The sequence below is a fragment of the Triturus cristatus genome, chromosome 8 (genome assembly GCF_964204655.1).
Source record: "Triturus cristatus chromosome 8, aTriCri1.1, whole genome shotgun sequence".
NCBI classification, from domain to species: domain Eukaryota; kingdom Metazoa; phylum Chordata; class Amphibia; order Caudata; family Salamandridae; genus Triturus; species Triturus cristatus.
The window spans coordinates 40744454-40757617 of NC_140591.1; the positions used below are offsets into that span (position 1 = coordinate 40744454).

General features: G+C 47.7%; 1 protein-coding gene across 1 annotated transcript in view; it reads left to right on the forward strand.

The window, feature by feature from the left end:
* The first annotated feature begins 4910 nt into the window (after window positions 1-4910).
* LOC146799917 (uncharacterized) overlaps window positions 4911-13164 on the forward strand; it is a 77933-nt gene continuing 69679 nt past the window's right edge. The window contains exon 1 of the mRNA XM_085620866.1: window positions 4911-5094. The gene's annotated coding sequence lies outside the window, so the exon portion shown is untranslated. The remainder of the gene's footprint in view (window positions 5095-13164) is intronic.

Genomic DNA, 13164 nt, shown 5'->3' on the forward strand with positions numbered 1-13164 from the left:
ACTCAACTTTACTATAAGATTAAATACCACTTTGATGTCCTACACCTCAATGACACCCTGACCAAGATCCAATCATGGTTCCACCACAATCATCTCAAACTCAACCCTAAAAAAAACAAAATCATTCTCTTCTCCCCTAAAAACAACCACTCCCCATACAAGACTGGATATCCGACCTTAATGGTCTCAACTGCTCTCACCACTTCCAACTCAGTTAAATCTCTAGGCATCACCATTGACAAAAGCCTTGCCCTTACCTCCCACATAAAAACCACAGCCAAAGGAGCACTCTTCACTCTCCGTCTTCAATCTCAAGAAAATTAAACCCTTCATCCCCGCTGATGACTTCAAAACTGTTGTCCAATTGCTGGTCCTGTCGAGAATAGACTATGGTAACGCTATCCTCGCTGGAGCACCTAAAGTCCATCTTGCACCACTCAAATCTGTGCTCAACCTAGCTGCTAGACATATCTCTGACTACAAACGTTTCGACCACATCTCTCCCACACTAAAAAACCCTCAAATGGCATCCCATCAAAGGCAGATCCACCTATAAGATTGCATGTATCACGCACAAAGCCCTTCACCAAAACTCCCCACTCAGACAAACTCCACAAAGCGGGCTGCACCCGACCGACAAGGAGCACCAACGCCCTCATTCTTATCCCTCCTGTTAAAGAAGAAATGCACACAAGCTCGCTCCTTCTCTGGAAACGCTCCTTCCATCTGGAGCTCCCGGTCTAAAGACATATGCTGTAACCCTTCCTACATCAACTTGAAAAAAGACCTCAAATTGTACCTCCTCAACAAATATTGGAGTCAATAATACCTACCTCTGACACCGTCTCCCACTCTGCCCCCTGTCAGGCTCCCCCCTATTGCCCTCCAATCCAATTCTCTCCCCTCCCCATTCTCCCTCCTAACTCCCCTCCCTCACGCTACTCCTTCCCCTCCCCGTAACCCCCCCTCCCTGCCTCTACCTTTAATTATATATTAGGGGTGGTGAGGTGCACTCCGGTTACTCCTTTTTTATTTTCCATGATTAACTGCTTCAGACGTATGCTGGTGTGCACGCTGGAAACGCGCTCCGACCTCTTGCGCCAACGATATCAAATGAGTACATGTATTCCATTTCCATTTTTCATTCAAAAATCCGTAGACAGGAGATGTTTCCATCGGACACAACTTTATTTTAAAATTCACCAAACGCTATATGTTTGTGCTTTGCAATCATTGCAGTATGTTTAAACTAACGGTCATATTAATCAACTTTTTATAGACACCCCTGGCGAAGGTTTTTTACCGAAATGCATTGGGTGAATTTTAAAATAAAGTTGTGTCCGATGGAAACATCTCCTGTCTACGGATTTTTGAATGAAAAATGGAAATGGGTATAATAAATTGATGAAAAATGGATAAAGCAAAAGAGAATGGAGTTTAAAATAAGGATAAAAAGAAAAGTAATAGAGAATTGGTTTATTGGACTCATTTGGCAACAGATATGGCTGTGCAGCTGGAGTGTGATCGAAACAAGTCCCCCATGTATTCATTTGATATCGTTAGCGCAAGAGGGCGGAGCACGTTTCCAGCGTGCACACCAGCATACGTCTGAAGCAGTTAATCATGGAAAATAAAAAAGGAGTAACCGGAGTGCACCTCACCACCCCTAATATACATGAATTTTCCGTCCTAACGTTGAGATGCACCCATTGAATGAAAAGGAGTAACTAATGGTGGAACATTGGATGAAATATGAATTATTACAAGAAACATTGAATTTTGCAAACAGGAGTCTTGATGTCGGGCAATCATTATGGATATGGGAACTATTTATGTACTAGACTGATTGTAATGCAATGTTGTACAACGATAAATTATGAAATTCGAGCTTATTAGAAAACAAAAAACAGGGATGGTAGAAATGGTTCGTTTTTTCTATAGAACATGCAGCTTATTGTTGACAGTCACAAGATACTCAATTACCAAATTGAGGTCCACAACGTGGTGTAATATTTTGAAGGACTATAAATGTGGCATTCTAAGAAATGCAGTACAATTAGCGAATTCAAATAATACACGAGGGCCAATGTGTTTAGCTCTAACTTTACATTCCAGCACTGGGTTTACTGTTTGCTCGTGAACACATGACTATTGACAAGGAAGAGTGGGAGGAGTTATAAAAGAGTGAGCAGGCTCAAACCAGTTAAAACAACTTTTGCACGTAATGATGTGTTGGAACAGTTTGATGGAATACGAGTATCAAATAGCGGGAATCAAGTTTTTTTTTAACATACTAAGACACGGTAAGCGCGCTGGCAATGTATGGTGGGAGCACAATAGTAGATGGTAGGTTATAGAGCAGAACAGGGGTAATAGGTAATTGAGTAAAGATATCCCAGCGGTAGTGATTGTTTCATTGTTAAGACAATGGTACCTCTTACAAAGTGGGTGGTTTAATAATGATGAATCGCTTGATAGAGTTGTTTAATGGTAAATAATGGTAGTAGATATTGTTAAGTAGTAGCCTCGCACATTATATTTCTGAGAGACAGTTTTCTTAATAAATGTACCATAAGCTATATGTTTGTGCTTTGCAATCATTGCAGTATGTTTAAACTAACGGTCATATTAATCAATTTTTTATAGACACCCCTGACGAAGGTTTTTTACCGAAATGCATTGGGTGAATTTTAAAATAAAGTTGTGTCTGATGGAAACATCTCCTGTCTACGGATTTTTGAATGAAAAATGGAAATGGGTATAATACTTTGATGAAAAATGGATAAAGCAAAAGAGAATGGAGTTTAAAATAAGGATAAAAAGAAGAGTAATAGAGAATTGGTTTATTGGACTCATTTGGCAAGAGATATGGCTGTGCAGCTGGAGTGGGATCGTAACAAGTCCCCCATGTATTCTACCTTTAATTATGACATCTAGCCTGCCACACAGCTTCCCACTGATCTCCCATTCCCCTTTTCCCCTAACTCCCACTCTCTTTATCCCCCTCTTTTATCCTCTTTTTCACCCCCCACACACCCACCCTAGCCTAATTACTCTACCCACGTGAGCTTATTATTTTACTTTTGTAAATAGCTTTCGTATTTATCTGCTTTCCTTATACTGGTTCTTATTGCAATGTTTTTGACCAAATGTATCGATCACTGTACCTCCTCACACTCCTGTAAAGCGCTCTGATACCCCTGGGCCTAGCCAGCACAATGTAAAACCTTTAAAATAAATAAATAAATAAGCTGTCTCATGGGAAAACTCATGACATTTGTAAGCACAAAAAAATTGAATCTGTAAGCTGGTTTGTTATGGAAGGTGACGTTTCATCTACAAACACGCTTCAGCCTCTGTTTCCGGCAAATGTATCCAATGGTGGTCTTGCAAGTGAAGATGCTACGGATGCTGTACATGTTGAGGTTTCTTTCCAAGGTCATGACTCGGTGTCTAGTACATCTGTCATAAGTGGACAAATTGTATCCAGTTCTGTACGAAATGCTTCTGTGCCTACTAGATGATGATGACGACGATGGATGACTACTACTACTTCAGGTATAGGTATTGCTGTGTTGTGGTTATGTGATCCTGCAAGTGATGACACTACTTCAGCACGAGCATGATCACACGTGCTGTTAACTTTTGAAGTTGTTATGTTTTGCCATGAGCCTCATGGCCGTGTTCTGTGTCCATGGTTTCCACAGCCGTATCTCCAGATGCGGTTGTGGTTTCATGAAGGACAGACCTGCGGCTAGAAGGCTCCTGCATATTTACAAATAAACTCTTTGAACTTACCACATCTTGGCAACTTCTTCCATACGTGACAGCCACCCATTAGTTACGGATTCCGCACCCACTATTGCCAGGCACCGCAACCCCTAACCTCTCCCCCAACCCCAGATGTGAGGGAGTGCCAGTGATCTGTGGGAGCCCCCAAGACGTATTCCTTATCTGGAAACCTCCTGGGCAGCCCTGTTTCCCCACTTGAAGGTGTACTTGGCTCTTCTTTGGAACCCTTGTCCTGCCACACTTATGCACACAGTTACCCCTCCATCAGCCCCCTCTGTTGTCTACGCGATGCACCATGCTCCCTCAGTAACGCAGGAGGAACAGGCAGCATCCCCTTGGCCGCGCTTGAACCTGCAACCAAAGAAAGTGCTCTTCTCACACCAGACCTCCCCAAGCCCAGCATGCCATGAATGTGCCCGGCACAGGAACCAACCCGAGCCCAGAGAGAACCCATGTGAGGGGGGCAGAGGACGGTGCAGCCGTTAGATAATCTAGCCCCCACCACCCATGTGGGGGGGGGGGGAGAACGGTGCATCAATTGGATAATCTAGCCTGCCAGCCACCGATTGGGGGGCGGGGGGAGGTGGCAGAAGACGGTGCAGCCATTGTATAATCTAACCCCCTCGGCCACTCATGGGGGGGGGGCGGGGGAGCAGAGGACGGTGCAGCCATTGGATAATCTAGCCTCCGCCCGCCAACCATATTACCTAACCCCACCCGCCTGGAGGTAGCACGTATAAATATGCAACAAAAAAAACAACAACAAAAATCACTGTTGTCAGTTACACATGCTGCTCGACAGCCCCCGCAGACCCCGTAACCCCCACTCCCCCAATGTGCAGATCAGTTTTTATCATACCCTGTGCACCCCGGACCTCACGTGCACGTCCTTGTGCGTGTGTGCCTCCACACCCGCTCTCTATCCGCCCACCCCCGACTCTCCCTGGCACCGCATGACGTCACAACGCTCGTGCCTAACCACCACCACCTCACACCCAGCAACAGGCGCCTGAGGTCAAACCCGCACCTCATTCCTAAAGGCACATTTATGACTGGTCCGTTGACTCTTACAATTACTCTCAGACAAACTGGCGCGTGATTTCCTGTTCCGGTTCAGCGAGGGCAGAGACAGCACCAGCAGTGAATGTAGTCACTTCCGGCCTTTTCCTCCGGCTCCAGCAGCTGTTGGGGTGAAAGGATCCTCGGTCTGAGCGGTGACCTTCATCTTCTGACCCCCGACATCACCCAAGATTGTCATCTTCACCGTCCCAGGCCGAGGGAGACAGGGCTCTGTCTGCGCAGGTAGGAGTCTTCCTGTCCACCTCTCCCCTCCCCGCTTCTGGACAACCTTAACTCTGCACTCCCCACTTCAAGCTATGGCCCCTCCCCCCCTTCGTCCCCTTCACCTCTCCCCAACTCTCCTGTGCAGCCTCTCCTCCCACCTCTCCTGTGCAGCCTCTCCCCTTCTTTTATTTATTTTTTATTTTAAAAAGTTGTATATAGCGCCAGCTTGACCCGTAGGTATCAGAGCGCTTTACATACTCACTGTAAAAACAGACGGAAATTGCATTACATAGTAGGAAGGTGGTATGGAAGCAAAACAGATTGAAAAATAGGTAAACAGTTTAGGGGAGGGAGAGAAAACAAACAAGGGTGGCTAACACAGTCCGGTCACCAACTATCCTTGAATGTCAAGAGAGAGGAGTCAGCTCAGATAATGAAGTCTAGGTTAGTTGACATTGGTCAGGAAAGTATTTGTTAAGGAGATGGAGTTTCAGGTCCCTTTTGAAACAGGAGAAGGAGGGGTTGCATTTGAGGACTCTAGGGAGAGCGTTCCATATCCTGGGAGCGTTGCCAGAAAATGATCGATACTGGGTGGTTTTCTTTTTCAGTTTCGGAGGGATAACCAGGAGTGAGTTGGAGCTTCTCAGAGTTCTGGATTGACCTGCTCTTACGAGTTTGTTGTTCAGCTTGTAAATGCACCTCCCTTCCATGGGAAGCCAGTTGAGGGAGTTGAGAGCTGGAGTGATGTGTCTAACTTTTTTTTACTCCAGATATGAGTCGAGCGGCCATGTTCAGCACTGCCCTTAGTGAGGCTAGGTGAGCTTTTGGAGTCCCTGTTAGGATGGCGTTCCCGAAGTCGATTTTAGAGAGAACTAGGGATTGAACTACTGTCTAGAGGTCATCATGGGGAAGAAAAGGTTTCAATTTCTTGAGGTGTTTTAGTGAGAAAAGAGCACCTTTTGCAGAGTTTTTGATGTGGGCCTCCATTGATAATTTCGTGTCAAGGGTGATGCCTAGAGACTTAACTGAGTCTGATAGGACGAGGGGACAGTTTAGGGCAACCAGATTCTTGAACCACTCGTGGATTGGTTGGTGGTTGCTTTTTGGAGTGAATAGGATTAGTTCCGTTTTTCTGTGTTGAGCTTTAAGTAATTAGCGTTGAACCAAGTTTGGATCTCGGTTAGAGTGACATTGAGGTGTCGGATGTCGCTGGGAGACCTGATTTTGGAATAGATTTGGGTGTCATCAGCGTAAAGGTGGTAAGTCACTCCAGCTTTTTTCAAGATGATTGTGAGGGACTCCATGAAGAGATTGAAGAGGGACAGGGAGAGGATCGAGCCTTGCGGGACCCCAAGTGTGACTTTTGTTGGCTTCGAGAGACAGGAGTTGATTTTAATTTGTTGCGAGCGGTGTTGGAGGAAGGAGGTGAACCATTTTAGCACTGTGCCATTAATGCCGGAACGCTTCGACAAGGTCTCCAGAAGAGCTGGATGATTTACTGTGTTGAATGCCGCAGATAGGTCACTAAGGATGAGTAGCAGGCATCACCTTCATCTAAAGCCTTGTGAATATCGTCAGAGATGTTGAGCATAGCTGTTTCAGTGCTACAGCCTTTCCTGAATCCTGATTGAAAGGTGTCGAGGAGGTTGAACTCATCAATGTGTTTGTTGAGTTGGAGGAGAAAGCATTTCTCCAATGTTTTTGCAAGGAACGGGAGATTGGAGATTGGTCTGAGGTTGTTAAGATCATTAGGGTCGGCCCCTGGTTTCTTGAGAATGGGTGTGATTTGTCCTAGTTGAAGGGAGTCTGGGACACAGCCTGAGATCAGAGAGGCGTTGATGATTTTTGTCCAGAAAGGGAAAATGGTGTGGTTGAGTTCTTTTATAATTGTGGATGGGAGGGGGTCCATAGTGTGGAAAGAAGGTTTTAGGTTAGAAATTATACTGAAGACCTTGTTTTCCGACATTAGCTCAAAGTCTGACCATTGCGCATTGTTTTTTAGATGGAGGCAGACCTGGATGTCCTTGGTAAGAACTCTTTCTGATTGGTCAAGGGTGGATAAAGGGGGGGCGGGTTAAGAGGGAAGGAGGGTTTGCGGTTTGGATGAAGGATTGATCAAGATTTGAGACTTTATTAGTGAAGAAGGTGGCAATTTCTTCACATCTTTCTTTGGTGGCTTTGATTTCGTGAGAGGGATTGCAGTTTGGTTGGCTTTTGACAATATTGAAGAGTTCTCTCGGTCTGTTTTTTGCCAGATCTAGTTGGCTGCGGAAGAAAGACGCCGTTTCACTAAAAATGTGTTTTTTTTGTATGCCAGCCGAGCAGATATAAGTTGCGCTAGGTGCAAGGTCGAGGGGTTTAGTCTCCAAGACCTTTCCGTTTGTCTGAGTTGACGCCTTTCGTTATTCAGATCCATGTTGAACCAGGGTTTAGATTTGGTTTGCCTCATTTGTTTGAGTTTGAGTGGAGCTACTTGGTCTAAAACCTCTGCCATTTTTTAGTTAAAGTGTGTAGTGAGGTCATCGGCCGTCCAGGAGGAGGGTTGGAGTTGTACATGGGCATGAATCCTGGATTCAAGTTCGGGTAAAGGGACTTCTTTGATGTTTCTGGTCCAGTGCTTATTTTTGATCTCACGAATAGGTTGGTGGCTGACAAGTGTGTTAATTTTTAACAGAATGAGGTGGTGGTCGGACCAGTCAATGGGAGAAATCGCTCTGAGAGACCAGTTCATTGTTGGTAATGATCGCATCAAGTGTTGCACCTTTGATGTGAGTTGGTTTATTGCAGAGTTGTTTGAGGTTGTATATTTCAAGTAGGTTGGATAGGTTCTGGACAGTGGAGTCTTCTGGTTCGTTCCAGTGGATATTGAGGTCACCCAGAACACGTCTTTTGTGTCTGTCATGGAGAAACGTGTTATTAGGTCTGTTCATTCTTTGGGGAAAAGGGTACGCTCTCCAGGAGGATGGTAGATGGTGTGGAATTTGATGGGCGAGGTGCCCTTGGCAGTGAGTTCCACACCCAGGTATTCAAACAATAGGTATTCTGCAGGTTTAAGTTTGGTAATCTGTATTCCTGCTTTGTGAATATGATGGCTTGTCCCAATCCCCCCCCGCCCCCCCCCCCACCCCCAGTTTTGATCGGCCTGTCTTGTCTGATGATGTTGTACCCTGGAGGGGTGAGAATGTCAAGAATGGGGGTGGAGTGACATTGAGCAAGGGTTCTGTGAGGAAAGCGATGTCCATTTCTTCAGCGAGTAGGGCTTCAGCAATGTCTGTGGCGTGTTGTACTGCTGATCTGCAGTTTAGGAGCATGCCGTAGAGAGGGCGGGGAGCCTTGATGGTGGGGGGAGCTAGGGGATAGAGGAGTATTGAGCTGGAGGTCTAGGCGAGTGAACTGTTTTAGGGATTCTGTTAGTGCCAACAATAACAGGAATGGGGAAAGGGGCTGACTTCTGGCTCAGAGCGAGGTAAGAGTCGTTGATCTCATCAGGTTTCAGTACCGAAAGGGGGTGGCGATCCTGGTTGGGTCGAACTGCCTGACTCGTTGACGGACTGGAGGGTCTAGGGGTGCTCTGTGGGGCCATGGGAGAGGTATTGAGGGGGGTAGGAGCAAATCTACCCAGGGAGAGGGAGCACAGTGGCTTGGTCCTGTTGAGAAGGTCTTGTTGTAAGTATAGGAAATCGGCAGCAAGGGAGCTATTTTCCGCTCCATTCTGTTCAGTTGCTGTGTTATTGAGCTGAAAAAGTTTAAGGTTTTTGGCAGGGGCCGATAATGACTTGGGTCTAAGGAGGGAGAGTGAACAGGGGTCAGGGATTGGATGGAATCAGTGGGATTAGGAGAGGGGAGGGGTTGGACATGTGGAGCCGGATTAGTAATGCTCCCATTCAAGGAGTTCAGAGGAGGAGTAGAGGGTCTACTGTCCAAGTGAGGAGGGAGAGAAATTCTAAGTAGGAAGTCAGAGTTCCGGGGAATGACAATGAGATTAGCGATGGAGGCAGGTTGTGTATGTGGGTGTGTGACGGCAGAAGGGGAGTGGGCAGTGATAATAGGGGGGAAAGTGTCTGCTGGATTGGTGAAGACATTGGACATGGGGATGTCACGGGGTTGTCAGTGAGGTAAGCGGTGAAGACAGGTTGTGCCTGTGGATATGGGACATCGGAGGGGGCGTGTGCAGTGGTAGTAGGAGGGAGAGTGACCGCAGGATTGGAGATGACGTTGGACAAGGGGTGAAGTAAGGGTCGGGGGAGGAAGGGTCTATGTTGGAGGAAGGGGTAGTTTTCGAGGGAGGGTTCAGATTATCAGGGGTCGAGAGGGTAGTGCCTGTGGGCATTTCAGTTGCGGGAGGGTTGAGATTAGAGTCCGAGCTGTCAAGATCGAGACCGGCCTTGTGGTGTTGGTTAATTGTGAGTTTGCTGTTCCTGGTGTGATCAGTTGATGTAATAATGGTGGGTGTTTGGCGACGGAGAGTAATGATAGGGGTAGTGTGATTACAGTGAGTGATGGTGGATGTCCATGAGTTGAAGAGAGGTTCTTAAGGGCAGGCAGATTGGATCAGTTCCACGTTATTAGTGAGGGATTGTGGGGGATGGGGAGATAGGTTTTGATGGCTCATTTGAGTTAACGAGGAGAGAAGTGGCGGTCAAAAGTGGTGAGGTGCGGGTCGATGGCCTGTATGAGAATGGTTCTAGCTCTGTAGATGAAAATGGTGAGTTCCCATTTGAAGGTCGGGGGATGGTAGTGGAGATTTTTTCACCATAGGGAAATATTGCTGACATGGCGACTTGAAGGTGAAGAGAGAAGGTGTTTTTCCATTTAGCCGGGCGATAAGTGTAAAAAATTAAGTTAGTTTTCGTGTTGCTGTTGGTCGCTGTGTGGTAGTTATCTACAATGAGTGTTTCCGGGTGTTGTTTTAGAGAACTGTGCTTGAAGTTCTTTTTTGCATTACTGGTCAGTTTGTCTGGGTAGTTAATGGACCAGCAGTTGGTTCCGTAAAGCACGAGATTCGGGTGGGGTTTGGCGGGCACATGGTTGAATGGTAGAAATGCCGTGTCGCACCCAGGAATCAAGCAGTAGGCTGGGGTGGTATTATCCTACAATTACATGCAGTATATACAATAAACTCTAGAATGCCATATTAACTGCAGTATAAAGCATTTATAGCAGTGTATACCCTAAACTCAAAAGATATCAGGGCCCCACCAACCATGCTTTTACAGTAAGCATCATTTGGCCCGAACCAGGAGGACACTCCAAACGCAGGGGGTGTATCAGCACTTTTCAATGCCTGCCATATTGGGAGGAGACAATGTCCACAAGTCAACTCCAGTAAAATTCCCATAAGCAGGGAGAGTAGGCAGTCAGCCCTTATCAGATTCTATGGTCTGAGCAAAGAAATGTTTTTATGGCAGATGTATGAGTAGGAGGCAAGAAGGTGGCTTTATCCCATTTAACTTTGTGTAACTTAGTTGAGAATTATTTATCTGTCAGATATATAAAAAGGAGGCAAGAAGGTGGCTTTATCCCATTTAACTTTGTGTAACTTAGTTGAGAATTATTTATCTGGCAGATGTATAAAAAAGGGCCAGAAGATGGCGCTTAAACCTTATTTGTCTTCTGTTCTGGCTTTCCTGTTTTAACAGTGTGCACCGTTTTCGGAGAGATGGGAGCACAAGTTTATTTGATTTCGGAATTAACAAATCAAATTATCACAGATGACACACACAATTGGCAGACCAGTTGATTTAGAAATTGCTTGGTGTCATTAGTTTCTTTGAAGCAGGCTAGACAATTCGTGTTACACTGTGCAACTTTCACGTAATGCATCCATTTGAATAAGGTGTGTCAATATTAGTTTTTATAGTTGCCTTGAAATGGTCCAGGATGACGGCAGTGATAGTAGTTAAGGTTGTGGTGTGGGGCTGGTCAGACGTTCTCACTTATTTAATCTAAGATGGTGGGCTCCCGTAGAAAATTGAGTGAGTAGAGGGGCAAAATGCTGGTGGTACCGACTGCCTTGCTATCAGCCTCCAGGCTGTGGAGCACAGAGAGAGAACCCAATCTCGATCACGGAGCAGGCTGCGGAGAAGGGGAGGGGAACAACCTGGGAGCCCTCTGTGGGACTCAGAGCCCGGGCCGCGCTGCGGGTGAATCCGACTCACCCAGCTGCTGCTGGGTCGGAATTCCAAGCTCCGGAATTAGAGGGGGTCCCAGGGGAGCGATTTCGCCAAGGGCGGCCAACAGGGGTCAGTTGTCAGTGGCCCAGGTGCAATCAGTCTTGGGGAGCCTAGGCTGCTTCAATGCTCCCGCCGGACTCACCAGTATCAGCGATCATCCACATCTGTTTTGGGCATTTCCGATCCGTTGCAGGGAAGGCGGCAGCACACACATCCATAAGCATCATTGCGACGATGTGACTGACCACTCCCTGGTCTGCATCAGTACAGGGGGAGCTTCGTCGTTGTGGTCAGCTGCAGGGCGGAGTGCCAGGAAAAAAACGACTGCCACCACAGCCAACTCTTCCTTGTGGGGAAGTGAAACAGATCGTAGCACAGTGTAGACAGTCCTTTCTACGGCGGTGTCGAGCATACGGGTGGACGTGCAGGCATTAACGGGAATTTTCACAAAAAGTGATCCCTAGCCCAGGAGCAACTTCGCAGAGCTCCAGCCCAGCGGCCATCTTGAGAGCATCTGGGAGCATCACACCTCTCCTGTGCAGCCTCTCCTCCCCTTTCCACCTCTCCTGTGCAGCCTCTCCTCCCCTTTCCACCTCTCCTGTGCAGCCTCTCCTCCCCTTTCCACCTCTCCTGTGCAGCCTCTCCTCCCCATCCCACCTCTCCTGTGCAGCCTCTCCTCCCCTTCCCACCTCTCCTGTGCAGCCTCTCCTCCCCTTCCCACCTCTCCTGTGCAGCCTCTCCTCCCCTTCCCACCTCTCCTGTGCAGCCTCTCCTCCCCTTCCCACCTCTCCTGTGCTGCCTCTCCTCCCCTTCCCACCTCTCCTGTGCAACCTCGCCTCTACCACCTCTCTCCCCACCTATCCCTGTGTCCCCTCTCCTGTCCTCCTCCTTATACCTAATCTTAGCCCAGAGAGACCCCCTCTCAGCTTGGACTCACTGAGGAGGTGCCTGGGAGCAGAGAGTGAGACCACCAGCCTCATTCTGGCTTCTGCAGAAAAAGGTGATGAGGAGCTAATCCTAGAGAGAATCAAACACTTGCGATTTAGATGCGAAGCATCAATTTCTTTCAAGCTAAAATTAATTAGCTGTACCCTTTTCGCACACTTGACAATCATCAGTTAAAATGCAGGCTAATTTTTGAAAGTGCAAACCAGCCCATTTACCTTGCTAGAGTCTTTTGCAGGGGTAGGTCACCAGCACCTACAAAGCACCTCTCAGGTGTGAAGCTAAGGCCAGTACCTCACTTAAAGGGTCTGTGCATATTAAAGGTGGTCCGTGTAATTAACAGGCGATTGGTCACCTTTATGGCGAACCCGCGCAAATTCCCCACGCAGACGAGGGAACTTTGGAGCATACATAATTGAATATCGCTCAAGGTCTGGCTTCACCGCTGCTGTGAGGGGAACGGCCAACACCGCCATAACCAAGCCGTGAGGAGAACGGCTCACAACAAAAGTAGAGCTTCCAGCAGCCCCTGGCCACTGACGCACCCGCGCTCCGAGGCGCGTTAAAAGCACCACCGACCTACCGTAGCGTGGAACGCTCAAGGTCTGGCTTCACCGCTGCCGTGAGGGGAACGGCCAATACCACCATAACCAAGCCGGGAGGGGAACGGCTCACAACAAAACTATAGCTCCGAGCAGCCCCGGGCCACTGACGCTGCACCCGCGCCATGTTGAAAGCACCACCGACCTCCCGCAGCGCGGGACGCGCGCAGGCGTGGCCGGGCTAAGCCTGGGCCAAGGGCGGGCCCGTCTTCGCCTGTACGCGGCCGATCGAGGCTGGGCTGGGCCACCCCCCTTGGTGTTTGCCAAAGAAGTAAGTGGACCTGGTTCCGGGACATTACTTGACTTAAGGTCAGTGCCCAATATCCCTCTATATATTTTTAATGTGCCGGCGGGTTCTCCCGTTTAAC